Source organism: Vidua macroura, chromosome 8 (genome assembly GCF_024509145.1).
Source record: "Vidua macroura isolate BioBank_ID:100142 chromosome 8, ASM2450914v1, whole genome shotgun sequence".
Classification (NCBI taxonomy): domain Eukaryota; kingdom Metazoa; phylum Chordata; class Aves; order Passeriformes; family Viduidae; genus Vidua; species Vidua macroura.
The window spans coordinates 11,638,705-11,652,833 of record NC_071578.1 but is presented as its reverse complement, the minus strand read 5'-3'; the positions used below and the strand labels follow the sequence as shown (position 1 = coordinate 11,652,833).

At 42.9% G+C, this 14,129-nt stretch overlaps 1 protein-coding gene across 1 annotated transcript in view; it reads left to right on the top strand.

Annotated features, from left to right (window-relative positions):
• The window catches only part of SORCS3 (sortilin related VPS10 domain containing receptor 3), a 265,016-nt gene that overhangs the window by 43,039 nt on the left and 207,848 nt on the right, over positions 1 to 14,129 (top strand). The window lies entirely within an intron of this gene.

Below are 14,129 nucleotides of genomic sequence, written 5' to 3'. Positions count from 1 at the left end.
TGAGCACATCTACTAATTGAATAAGGGTGGTGTGTAACAAACCCTGCTCCTTATTGATAGGAAGAAGGTTTCACTCTCTTTAAACTTCATTAAACTCTCTGTAGTAATTAACCACTGTGCAAATCAGCGTTCTCTGCAGTGCTGTTAGCACTGCCTGGCCATACCTTATTGATTAATCCAGCCCCAAAGTCAGTCTGCTGGAGAGAAACGACTTGGAGAGAACATGCTTCTACTTTCTCTCTTGTTGGGAGGGGACCAGGTAATTTGTTTTAAGGGAGCAGTGTCTGGTTATTAGAGTTTCTTGCATGTTTGCTTCTTGTCATGCCAGGAGACCGAAGCCAAGGAGTTTTTCCCACTGCCACGAGTGACCAGGGCTGAATGTGACAATGGCTGTTTGGGACCAGCCTAAAGACTATCTAATTTAGCTTTATTGCTGCAGAGGTGATAGATAATCAAGAGAAAAATGAAAGGAATGGGGCAAATTGGATTCTTTAGCTGGCTTTTGGCCATCCTTGTATTAATTTTTTTGTTGGAATCCATTTCTGTTCAAAAGACCTGAATAGTAAAAATTAGCACAATCTAGGGAAGAAAAGGGTAATAGAGGCACAAGAAAGGCAGTGATGGGGCCAAAGGGCATTTAGCCCAAACACCTTGGTTCCTAGATGCCTTTTCCGCTGATTTATGTTAAATTTTGCTTTTCCTCTACCTTTAGCATAGACTGTCTACGGCCAAACATTAAAGTGAGCACAGCACCCTCTAATTCTGCAGATCCACTTTTCCAGTTGTGCCCTTGAGCCTCTCCCTGTAGACGTGACAGTGTGCTGCTTGCTCCTGTGAGCTCTGCAGAGCTAATGTAGCTGTAGGAAGAAGATGGATTCTGCTCCCCTCATCTATCACCGGCAGCGCTGTCACCCGGCTGCGTTTGTGCGGCTGAGCCCCTTACTGCACGTAGGGCCCCGAGAACGCAGCTCCCTGCCTGGTGAGGATACACCGCTGGTGCCCTCTCCTGGAGCCAAAGCCGCGCTCTGCTAATCCCTGTAAGAGCATCCTCTCCCTCCTTTTAGCGATTCACAGCTTGGAAACCGAGGCATCACCATGGGGGACTGTGGTGGGGTATCAGAAGAATGAAGTGTGCAGTCCCATACCTTGTGACAAATACCAGATGCTTCAGAAAAATGCTTGGCATCAGCGTGATAATACACACTGCAGGGAAGTTTCTTCTTTACCTTGGGTTGTTTACAGGCCCAGGAACATGATGCTTTAGGTTTGTATGTCATGCTGTAACCTGCCAGTGGCAGTTTAATGCAATGGTGAAGGTGTGTGTGGCTTTCTGGGGCTGTGCTGTGCCAGGAGATAGCCTGTATAGGGTGTGAGCTACATGCCATGCTCTGCTTTGGGGGTCAGGAGCTTGGGGCCTGTAAAGCTGAAATGTTCTTTGCTTTTTTTTTTGTTCTCAGCAGCCAGAAAGATGGTGGGAATTTGGCTGCCAAAAATTCTCAAAGTCAAATGAAAGGTGAAACTGAGGGATGGTTTCCCCCCTTAGGAGCGTACACTGAGGAAACACAACCCATACATGCAAGTTGCTACCTTAGACCCCAGGTCTGTGTTCTGGTTTTTGTGGCTCCCTTTAAAAGGCCCCTTTTGCACTATCTGTGAAGTCTTTACAAACCAAGGACATTTAGCTCAAGGCAGTACATGCTGCCACACGCTGCCTCCTTGGCAGATAAATGCAGTGCATATGTTTGTGAAGAGGGTATGGCAGCATTTCCAGGTTTCTCCTGGTGCTATAGGAAAGGCTGTGAGAGGCAGGTAAGGTGGTACTGAGTGCTAAGAAAGAACCAGTGGTGCATTATGGAAAACAAACTAATGGCAGGTTGAGGGAAGCCATCAGCTACCTGGCAAGGCCTATATTCATTTAGTCTATTGGGATGCTGGATTTTTAAAACTTAACACTCCCCAATAATACTGAGTCTCTGTGTTGCCAGCCAGCTGGCTGCAGCTGCTGTGGTACTCCCCTTATTTGCAAGAAAACTGAGTTTCCAGGATCTGCTGAATTTTGAAACATCAGCAGAGGCCAAAAAAGTTCTGCTAGAGTGGGTTTTGTGGTAGACCTGGGGCAATTTGACAATTGCACTTCAGATTCTGCAGGTCCCTTGTCAAATACTTAGTTTTGTTAAGAAATTAGTTCCTTTCCCCCTTTTGTTTTAGTTTTTTCCTTATTTCTCCTAATTATTTTAAACCCCCTTTTATCTCATATGGAATTGGAACCTTTAATTTTAGTCAAGCTTTTGTGTGTATATTTGTAAGGGAATATTTTATACATCTTGGATATTTTCTGTTTTTGAATAAGTTTTATTCTCATCCTTTTGCTTTCAGGAGTGTCTGGAAAAGGAGAGCAAGTGGGAGGGACAGGGCTTTGAGACATATTTTGTTTTAAATCACTGATTTCTAGAGAGATTTCCCATCTTAAACTATGTTGGTGGAAAGTCATAGTCATTTACTCTCAGAGAAGTCTGACTCTTGGGACAAATCTCTGGAGTACATCTGAACTTCCTTGAATACTGGATACACCAGAATACTGAATTCTCCTTGCAGAATATTGATCCCGTTTTCTGGGTTACAAAAGAGAGATTTGGACTTACATGCTACATTTGTTCTTTATTAAATCTTCTTACTTAGTGCTGTATTTCATTTGTTCCAGAAGGAGCTGAGGAACCTTAATTTGAGTTGTAAAGCCATGACAGCACCCAGAGAAACCGGTTTTTCTCTCATTAGGACCAGGTTGTTGGAACCACAGTGTACAAGGTGGGAAGCAAACATGATTTGCTCTGACAATGGGGCAAAGCAGTGCCTGGAAAGCGCCACAGTTGTGCTGGAGGCCAGCATCTCCCAGGCATGACTCAGCTGTGCAGCTGTGGTTGAAGCTCTGTAATATTCAATTTGGAAGACTTCCAGAAGAAAGCCTGGGATGTAGGCATGGACTCTGTATGAGGTCTGGTCCAGCCCCTTCCTCTTGTCAGGAGAGGCAATCCTGCCTGTGGGGTGAAGGTGGTTTCTGATATTATATCTGTGTGTGCATGGGGAAGGAAATAACTTACATTGCCATCACAGGTTTTGATGATTTGTTTTCCTATTTAGTGGTCTGTAGCACACAAATACAAACTTTTATGGCTTGGCCAGTCCTGTGCTGCTGTCAGTGTCTGCTTCCCAGCCTCATTCAAGCATCCTCCTGGCATTATGTAATCCCCAGCACAGGTAGGGAAGTATCTTCACTGCTGTTGAATGCTTGAGCAAGTCTGTTCCCTTTTGCAAAACTAACCCCTGTCCATAATTTATAAGCACTAGGAAGATCTCATCTAGAAAATGATGTATAATTCTTGTCAGCCATGTTCAAGGAAGAAGAATTGAAAATGAAACAAGACAGGCAGAGATGGGCTAGTAAGATGACTGGGGAAAAGAGATCACCTCTCACAAGTGGAGACTAAAAGCTTGTAAAACTGGTGGAAATTATGGCAGAGGTGGGAAGTGCCTGTTCTCTCTAAATGTGTTAAGGTCACAAATAGTAGGGAGGAAGAAGGGCTAATGAAAACAGAGGGCAGTGTTGGTTCAGGAACAATCAGCTGTTAACTCAGTGAATGAGCGGAAAGTAAAATGGAAAAAAAAAAAAAAAGGTTTCTGTGCAGAGCAATGAGGCTGGGTAATGGCCTTCTCAGCAGTACCAGGAAGGAAATGGAGCATTTTATTAATGAGGTAGTTGCTGATGATACTTGGGAGGCTTTGACACACAGGAGTCCTTGCCTTTTTCTAGACAAAAGATGTGGGACACTTTGTTGCTTTCTGGGCACCATATTTTTGTAGGATAAATTCACCTGGCAGTAGTCCAGTCCTCCAACAGTTTTCAGCTGATCATGCTGCTGCTGTGTGTAAACAGCAGCTTCATTTCACTATAGAACAGGTTGTATTTTAAGCTGTGGAAGGTATAAGTAGTGCTTTTAGATATTTCTGTATGTCAGCTTTTTGAAGGTAGTGTTGGGTGAACAGTATTCCTGGAAACTTAAGGAACAGGTGCTTGCTTCAGAAAATGGTGATGAAGATTGAAATAGCACTACCTGTGGCAGAAAACTCTCTCCCCTTCAGAAGAGAATGATAATTGTAAACACTTTCTTGGACATCCAGAAGGTGATTTGGGACACTTGCCTCTTTAGCTGGAAGAACCTTCAATTTGTCTTTTAATTAATAGGGCAGCATGTTTGCACTGGCTTTGGATGGGACTGCAGGTATTCTTTTCTTCTTTCCTTTGCAAAGAGCAGGTGGAAGATGACAAGTAAATGATGACATTATTATGCTTGCACTTTAATAGTTTCCAAGGAACTTGCAAGTAAGCGAAGGCAACACATGAAATATTAGATTTCTCTTTGCTCTTATACAAAAGGTTGAAAGCTTCCAGAGCTGGAGTTCAGAGTACGTGAAGCATATGGAAATAACACCTGCAGCTTTGCCTGAAGAGCTAACACTGACCTTTTTTTGAATGATAAATTAGGTTGTTTTGTTTTTTTTTTTCTTTTATCTCAATTGGAAAAAAGAGATCTGGTTTCCACACTCAAGATTCAGTCCCTTTATCTGTAGAAGAATTCCTTCTAGATTCCTAACTTCTCTCCTTTATGTCTGCCCCCTTGTTTGAGGGCAAAATTAGTTTTTGAAGCAAAGTATTTCCCTTTTGTATGCTTTCCCCCTGCCCCAGTTTATAGAAGGATGACAAATAAAAGCAGTTTTCTATAAATGAATGGAAGAAAATAAACATTACGACAACCATACTTTAACAACTGGTCATTTCCAAAAGGAAGCTCCCTTCAGTATAATGTTGTAGATCTATAAGCAGGAGGAATGCCCAGTTTGCTCCACATATGCCTGTATCTTGGCACTGTAGCCCCAGAGCTGTCAGTGGTGAGTTGAGCCAAGGAGCACTTTGTCCTGGCTTCTTGCTCTTGTGTTTGCCTGGAATACAACAAAGCCAGAGAGAATTACAGGACTATGATGCTACTTTCTCACCAGGTAACTAGAAAATTACTCAGGACTTTCCCTGAGAGCTTGAGACAGGTGACCTTTCGTAGAAGGGTTCAGTGCAAGGTTGTTCTTGAACTGACTAGAGGGCATAGAACTGAGAGGTGATGTTTACTGTCTCATCTGCCCAAGTTCAGGTGTGTACTGGGTATCACATGAGACAGGTGCTGCTGTTGATCTGTCCATCCTTCCATCCATCCTTCCATCCATCCTTTGTAATCCTGGGATGGGAAGTCAGAAGGGTTGCTCTTGAGGAGTGTGGTCAGGGCTTGCTGACTCCCTGCTGTCCTAGTCCAAGTGCAGTGGGAGATCCTTTGGTACTTAAAGCTGCCCTTTCTGGTACCGATAGTGAAAGTTTTGGTTAAATGTGGGTGTGAGGTCCCAGGAGGTGAGTGGCTCCAGCCACAGTGTGCTGGCTGGCTCTAGCAGCCAGTTCTGTGTGTGAGCAGGTTTCCTCTGTGGCTGAAATTCCCTGCCCAGAGAAGCAGCACTTCCAACACTCACACCTGTGGAAGGGGACAGACAGTATTGGAGCATCTACACTTACTGCTGGGGTTTGGATTTCCCTCACATAATTTTATTTGTGCATACTGGATGCACATTGTTTGTTCATTTTTATCTGCGAATTTAACACCAAGCTTTGTTTTCTGAATAATATCTTATCCACATAGTAATATACCCAGGTCTGATAGTGCCTTATTCACAGAGATAAAGCTGCCTGTCCAGTTCTTGGTACCACCATCTCTTGGCGTTGGTAATGCTCTCTAGGGGATTCAACCACCCGCCTACCCCCATGCTCTTGTGGGTTAAAGGAGGTAATTGTGAAAATGTAGCATTTGGAGGTGTAAGTAAGGGTTAGTCAGAACAGAATGAAGAGGAGGTGGTCAGTGAGTACACTCATCCAGTGCAGTATAGGAGAGAAGCAATGACACAGAAACTCTGTATCTGTGCAACTTTGCTTTGTGTGGCTTGTGCTTTTCCTGTGTTCCTTCATAAGCATTTGATGTGAACAATAGCAGGCCCAATGCATCAGAATACCTGAGTGTGCTGAAGGATGAGGAAGTGCTGTGCAAATCCCATCTGCCATTCTCCTTGGTGACAGGCAGCAGGAGGAATGGATGCTGAGGGACATCTAACAAGCTGCAGTGCATGGTACAAGAGGGAGCACAGCAATAACCAGATGGATGGTAGCTCTAGCTATGGAGTGTGAGAACAAGCTGGTGAACTTTTCCCATCCAAAGTTGCTGAACTGAGAGTTTTTCCACTTTTTTTACTTTGAATGATCTTAAGAAACTCATTGAAAGCTGGGACAGGAGATAAGGAGCTGTAGGAGGAAGTGCTCCAAGCTGTGCTCTACCAGATCAGAGAAGGACTCTTGAACTCCAGCTTATCCCAGACTTGTGAGTGGTGGAGGGTGAGTAAGCTGGCTCCTGCTGTACCTTGATGTCCTGCCTTCTTGCCACACCTTCTTGAATTCTCATGGAAAATCACAGAGGGATTTGCTTCCTGCCCTCCTGCTGTATTGCTGGGTGGTGGATGGAGAGGAGTGACCTGCTCCCTTCATCCCTCATGGTCTACAGCTTTTACTGTATTTGTGTCACAGGCTGAGGTGGGGCAGTGGCACACCGGTGGATGAGGGAACTGTCCAGCATCTGAAAGATGTCTGTGCATCAGGAAGCACAAGGAGTCCTTTCAATGAGCACTGCTGAGTTTTAGGGCTTTTGTAAGCTGAGAATTTATAGTTGCAGGTATAGTTCAGTGCCTTGCTGTTCAGAGCCTTTATCACAGGGAGATATTAGGAGAACTGGACTCTAAGTTCAGGACAGTCTGGTCTTTCATGATAAGAGGGGCTACTTGCACAGATTTCTGGTATGAGAACACCTGGTCCTTCCAGGAAAAGAAATCTATTCTGTGTCTAATCCTCCTGGTTGATTCCATTTTAGTCTGCGTATAAAGGGCCAGCTAGAACCTGCTGGTGTTTTGAGAGTTTTTCCACTTGCTGATTACGATCTACATTTTCTTTCCACCAAAGGCAAGTGCTCCAAGAAAGCCCTGTGACTGCTGTATGTGTGTCTGCTGAGCTAATATTGAAGATCCATCATTCCCTTCTTCCATCCCTTTTTGTTTGCATCTAAATATTTTTCTGGGGGCAGAATGAATTTGTCATTGTTATTAAGCAATGGATATAATCTTAATTCAGACTCATGCCCTGAGGTGTTTTCTTTGCATAATTGGAACTTCTCTGAGCTATGAATGCATGCCTGTTTCTCTGTGGATATTAGCAGGCTGTGTGTGGTGAAGATTGGAGGGTGGAGGAGGTTGTGCAATGAGTGAGTCTGGTTGTCTTGATGGCAGTGAGCAAATAGAATCAGGATGTCTTAGAATGTCTTTATTAAGGTGAGAGCAACTTCCCACTGCCATTTTTTGTAGTCTGTCATGCCAGCTGATTTAACCGTATCATTTTTTCCTCCTCTCTACCCTTTCAAGCTTCATTTTCTCATATTGCTCGCAGGGAAATGAGCAGCACAAGCCCCCATGTGCCCCAGCAGCCTGTTCATGGTGAAGGGGTGACAGTTCATTCCCCTTGTGAGCATTACACAAATCTAGAATCTTCTTGATTAGGACCTGTCCATGTGCAAAGGCTGGCCTAGACTGGGGCATGTTTTGCTTGTATCCTGGCTGCAGTGTGTTACCCAAAGTGTTTTTCTGGATTTGTGGTTGCACAGTCCTGTGGTCATCTCACAGTGGGCTTTCACCCTTCCACTCTACCAGTGGGTCAAGAATGGACATCTCTGTTTTACCAGGAACCAGGTCATGGGTAGTGACTGTTTGGGGTCAGACTGAGAGTTTGGTCTGGAACTGAAAACTGGTCTCTCAAAAAGAGCGGGCTGAGAGTAATTCGTTATTTTTCTCATATTCATGTCTAAACTTGCTTGAAAATGCCTTTCAATGTCTCTATTTCCCTAGTAGCACTAAATATATTGTAGCCTGACTTCTACCTTAAGCCTCCTATCTCTCTGCAGGTGTCCAAAACCAGCTGTTACGTGTCATGATCACTGGGTTATAGATGAGGAGACTCTGTGACAAAAATATTTTGTGTCATACTGGTATTTGCACAGATCACTGAAAAATCAGAAGTGGAGTGAGCTGCCAGGGTTCCTGAACTAAAAGCTTTGGAAAAGAGCATCTAGGGAGCTGAGGTAGGGCAAATTTTCTTGAAACTCCCCCAGGTAAAGATCTCTAGCATTCTCTTAGGTTCTCCTAAAAGCATGTATTTTGTTGCAGGGAGAATTGTGTCAGTAATACACCAGCTCTTTGCATCAGAATATTTCCATGATGCCTGACTTAAGGGGTTTGGCATTGACCATTTTACCTTGGTTGCTGCTTTAAGCTTGAAGAAACAGCAAAGTGTGTCCTTGGGCTCATCCTCTCAGCTGTGTTGCAGCCTGTCCTCTGCTTTTTCTGCAGCTGGAAGCAGACTTTCCCCAGCTGCATATTTATCACTAATTAACATGATACCAGGACAGCACAGGGTCCCCTCATTGAGGAAAACCAGCTGATTATGTATGACAGCTGCCTAATGTAGCCTGGGCTGATTTTGTGCCCATGAAGAAGGGGTTTGTTGAGTTGTTTGACTCCCTTGCTGCAGTGTGCAAGAACTCCACAAATGAGCAATCCTTAGGAGCCTTGCAAGGCAGGGCAAGTATTTCAAAGTTTACCAATATATTGGCAAATTAAACTAGGAAAACTGTGCCAGGTTGTCTCTCTTTCACAGGTACATGAGAGAGGGATATGTACAGTCTTGGCTGAACTGTGCTGGAGCTCAAGGCTGGCAATGAGTGAGGACAGAAGGTCCTGAGTGAGGAGCACTGACTGAGCTGTGCCAGGAGCTGACCCAGAGAACAGCAGAGGGCAACACACAGCTTCAGGACGGAGGGATGCTTCTGCTGTGCTTGTCTTTTGGATACTGTTATCGGTTTTCCAATGTACTAAATGATTTACTCAACTCCTTTACATTTTTTTTTTAAATGAATAAATTAATTGCTTAATTTCCCTTTACCTAGGTCTTCTGTTGCATTGGGGCACAGCAGGGAAGCTGGAAATGCTTGTCTATTGGCTATTCCTAGGGAATTAAGGACCTGAACAGCAGCTAATCAGTGTTTTAGCTACAGTTTTCAATATTCTCTCAGTGTTAATGTTGATAATAGATAGTTGGCCCAATTAAAACAAAAAATTATCAAAGCGTGTTTGAAGTGCCCTTTGGTAATTCTGCATGTGTTTGTTGGAGAGCAGCTAGGAAAACAAAATTTGACCTTCTCCAGAATAAAATCATGTTACAGAGAAGGATGGAGACAGTGGGATAGCAGCAAGTAAAAGTTGATGTTAATAAGTTGTGGCAGAGATTTGGCTGTACTGGATCATTTTACCTGTTAAATGCACTCTCCTGCTCATGGCACTGAGCAATAAATGGGTGTTATGTTGTATAATCCTCTGTGGTAGTTCTTCAGTGATATCCAGCGGCAAAGAAGCAGATATCTTTTTGACCCTGAAGGCAGTTAACTTGCATTCTGAGGCATGGGATTTGATTACTGTTATCTTAGCTGCTACAATTATTAACAGTAAAATTAAACAGCTCTTTTTAAACCCTAGACTTGTTCTGAATATACTGACCATTTAATGGGGTCAGTTTTCACTGATGTGTGAGGTATGTTTGCTGCAGTTACATGCACAGAACTGGCTGATTCCATATTACACAAGACCATCAGATGGGAACATTTGCTCAAAACCATTTGCTTGTTCACTTGGCCTGGTGTGTGCTGTGATACTGACTTGCCTATGGGTAGTAAAGTTGCTTTGTAAAATCAAGCCCTCCCAATTTAGCATGGAAGTGTAGATATCAAAGTTGAGAAGTTCCTGCTTTGATTTTGTGTGTTAAACTGGGTTAAGACTAATTATTTTCTAAGATGGTGCAGAGGAACTGCTAGATTAAAGCAGGAGAAGGTGGTGGCAATTAGGAGAGGGTGACTTCCGTTTTGAAGTCAACAGCGACTTTGAATGCTGAAGATTTCCTCTTTTGGATCATTTTCTAGACTGTGGTTTAGAGCATGTGTCTTTGCTGTGGTCTTAACACACAAACATCTACCTGAAATCCTGTGTATTATGATTAACCCTGTGCTTACTGTGTGTATCTTGTGACACTTACGTCCCATTTGTTACTCTTTTAAATTCCAAATAAAAGGACTATTGTTACTTGGCTGGCCTTAGTGTCATGTCAGCAGACATGAAATGTGCCATGGTTGTTAGCAGAGAGTTCTTGGTACTCATCAGGCTTCAAGAGGGACAATTGTTTGTGCCACATCAATCCAAAAAAGGAAGCCTCAGTTGGATGGCATGGTCATCTTTGCTCTATCAAGTTTTTACACTGCAAAGATTTGTAGAACTGCATCTTTCCAGCTCAAGAGAAGGAGAAACAGGAGACAAAGAGATTCCTGATCTTAAAGTGGGTGGGTAAGGTTAAATATAGTATCAAATTGTCTACAGAGTGGGTCAGTGTGAGTTTGCTGAAGTCTGTGAAGTTTGCTGAGGACTGTGAAGTCTGTGCTGTTGGGGTGCTTTTGGAGTACACTAGTACCGAGTATCAGAATAACCTGCTTGTCTGCTCAGAATTGTTATAAATGGTAAGAACTGCTCAGTCTGAGTGCATTATTTGGAGAGGAACTGCAATACAAGTGATAAAGAGGAGGGATCAACTTTTTATTGGGTTTCAGGACTGGTTTCATTAAGGGGAGATAAAGAAGATTTTCCTCTAAAACCTGGTTTTGCCAATACTTCCTCTGTGCCACAGAGCAAGACACTAGGCTTGCACTTTCTAGGGGGAAGATTTAGGTGCCTGATGCCAGCTTAATTTCAGTGGCTGTCAAGTGCTTGAATAGGAGTTGGGATGTGTGAACCTGGTATCTCGGGCCTCAGGAAAGTTGCTTAGGGTAAAGCAGAGGAGGCTTTCAAAGAAGCTGTAATTATTTGTGAAAACACCTTTGTTGAACACAATGATTGCAGAATAAGTTTTGTCCTTTGAGGTGTTGCCACACTTATTTAAGATTGAATTTCATGCACTGGCTTTTCCTTGCAGAGTCTGGGGTCTCTCATAAGCTTAGTTCTCAGCTTGTAAAATAGAGATAGTCCATAATTTTTTTTCAGGTTGTAGGATCTTCTGGGGGTAGCATTTGGCAATGATCTTAACAAAAGACCTGACAATCCAGAGGTATTATCTTATCTGGGTCTTGAAGTGCTATTTTTGTGTGAGTAATTGCTCACCAAGATACAGCTCAGAATCCATGCTCTTGTGCTGAGGTACTTAGCTTTGATCACACAAGGGGGGCCAATTGCTGCAAAGCACTTTCCTCCACTCCCTCTTGCTGTGTTCTGGAGCGTCAGGCTGTAAGCTTGTAGTGGGCAAATCCAACACTCAGAAGAAATAAATGAAATGGCCTAGATACTGTGAGAGTCTTGAAACAATATCCAAAAGGGAGTTGAAATTCAAAGTCTCTGAAAACCCTTTGTAGCTAACTTTCTAGATCTTCTGCTCAGCAAAAATGCTGCAGATTGAACTGCCAAGACCAGAAAGTATTTTTCCTTCCATTAGCTTCTCTGGGGAGAATGGCTTGCTGGACTCTATTAAAGCTGGAGAATCGAGAGCAGCTGAGGTTTGCAAGTCTTGGATTCTGAATTGTCTTCTGTCTTTAGAGGTAGCATTATTGTTTAGGGTATAGAACATTAAAATGCATAGTGAAGATGTAATGCTGCTGGACAATTCTGAGCTGCAGCTGATGTACTGGCTGTTAGTAGATGCTTGCTCTGCTGGCAGAGTGCTTGAGGCCATATTTGTGGCACTGCAACAAAAGTCTGTGAGCATTATTAAAGGCCAAAGTTTCTGGGGAGAAGAGTGAACAAATGCCTTCTGCAGAGAACTGGGAAACACTCAGCACCTACCTGGCAGCTTGCAGAGTTGGGTCCTGGATTCAGAGGATGTTCTGCTCAGAAAATATTCTCCCTGTGAATAAACAGAAAGGATGATTTGACAATTCACAGCACAGAAATGCATCTTTCACTTTAATCAAGAGGCCTGGCACAGCCTGTGCTGGCGGCTGGCACCAGCAAGTGTTGGTTGAATTAACTACAATGGATTTGTCTGGTAAGCTGAATGGCTTGATGATTTGAAGATATGTGTTGATGAGGTACTGAGGGATGTGGGGTGAAACCCACTGAGTCCAAAAACCTGGCAACTGTATTGGAGAAGAATTCAGAAGTTATCCTGTGGGATGCAAGAGATGTGAGTTCAGGTCCTGGCTTGGCTGCTGACTTCCCATGTGGTTTCAGGGCCACAAAAGGGATTTGGCATTTACAGAAAAGTAGCAGGAAGCAATATCAGTCCTCTCAGGCTCTATCTTGTGTGTTTCTGAATTCTTCACCTCCTCACTCTAAACCAGGAATGAACATACTTTTTAGGATACAGGGAAAAGTTGAGAACAAGTGTATTTATATATAGGAGGAATCCAGATACAATGATGATGAAAAGTCATGAAATGCCCAAATTTCAGACAGATCAGGCATTCTTCCTTTAGTCAGAGTAGGAATAACTGGTGTTTCAGGTATTGGATACCAGCTTTGCAGAAGGAAGACGTGAAACAGGTGTGCATACACGTGTGTAAACAGACCAAACTTAAGCAGTTACTTATCAGCACAAGTAGGTCTAATTTTGCACTAATAAACTTTAAAGAAGGCAACTAAAGAAGGCAACTTCCAGTTATCATTCGTCTGGGCTTTAAATGTTTGTTACATCATCTGGAATTGATCAAGTTTGTAGGACATTCTGTTAGCATTTGAAGCTTTTCATGTTGTCATCTCTTTCATTTCAATGGTTTGAAACCACTTAATAATAAAAACCCTTGGAAAGCATTTTCTTTTTTCAACTCCACGCTTTGTCTCGCATTTTGTCTACTATCACCCCACGACTCCCCCTCTGTTGACAAACCTGTGTAGAATCATCTGTGTTGAGACATAGCATGAAGTACTTTTTGTGGATGGCTCCATGGCCTGATGACTCTGGGCTGGAAGACCTCTTTAGGTCAGCTCTTAAAATTATGTATTAGAGCATTCTAGAAAAACCCCAAACCAGTCCAAACCCCAAACCCACTCGTGCAATATGACCTATATCATTTATTGGTAGCTCCACATTTGAGAAAGTTGTTTTTCACCTTCATGGTACAGAAATAATGGCCTGAAGACCTATTATCTTTGAAGGCTGCAGATATTAGAGTTTCTTTTGGGAGCTGGTGACTTGGAGAAGAGCTCCTATCACAACAAGCACAAAAAAAAGACAGATGTTTCTTGTGTTATCTTTCTACTGAACCCAAAGACAAATTTAGTCTGGGATAATAGATTTAGGTCTGCATTTTATCTGCTTTGTATAATCCCCTCTCCTTGTGCCTGATGGTGTTTAAAGTATTCCTTTGGCTCATCCCAGATCTGATTATTATAATTTTTAATTATTGATGAAGTAATTATTATCATAGAATAATTTACTTTGGTCTTTTTTGTAGCCCATCTCTTCAAGGTAGCTGAGTTTGTGTTTCTTCTGTGTTGTAAGAAGTAAGAACTTATTCCATCCAGCTGCATAAACAGGTGTCTCTGGGTTGGAAAACAGTGAGAGTTATGTACCCGCACCACTGAAAAGTCATCCATAGGGTCTGGAGAACCCAGAACATGTTTTATCTGTTTGCATTTTGTTTAGATCTAGTCAAACTTCTCACTTTGAGGATGGGAACCCTATCTACAGAATCAAACAGCCTCATCTATGATCTTTGACTACAGACTTCCCAGGGACTTTGTGATTCAGTTCTCCTCCATTAACTAGAAGGGCAAAGGTATTTAAAGACTGTGCTGAGGCTCTCTAGAGAATAGCTGGTATCTTTTCTGACAGGATTTATTGTTCCAGTAAATTAGATGAAGCTGATGTTGTAGAACAACAAAAGCATGCTTACTGCAGGCTGTGCAGATCTTTTGAGGGG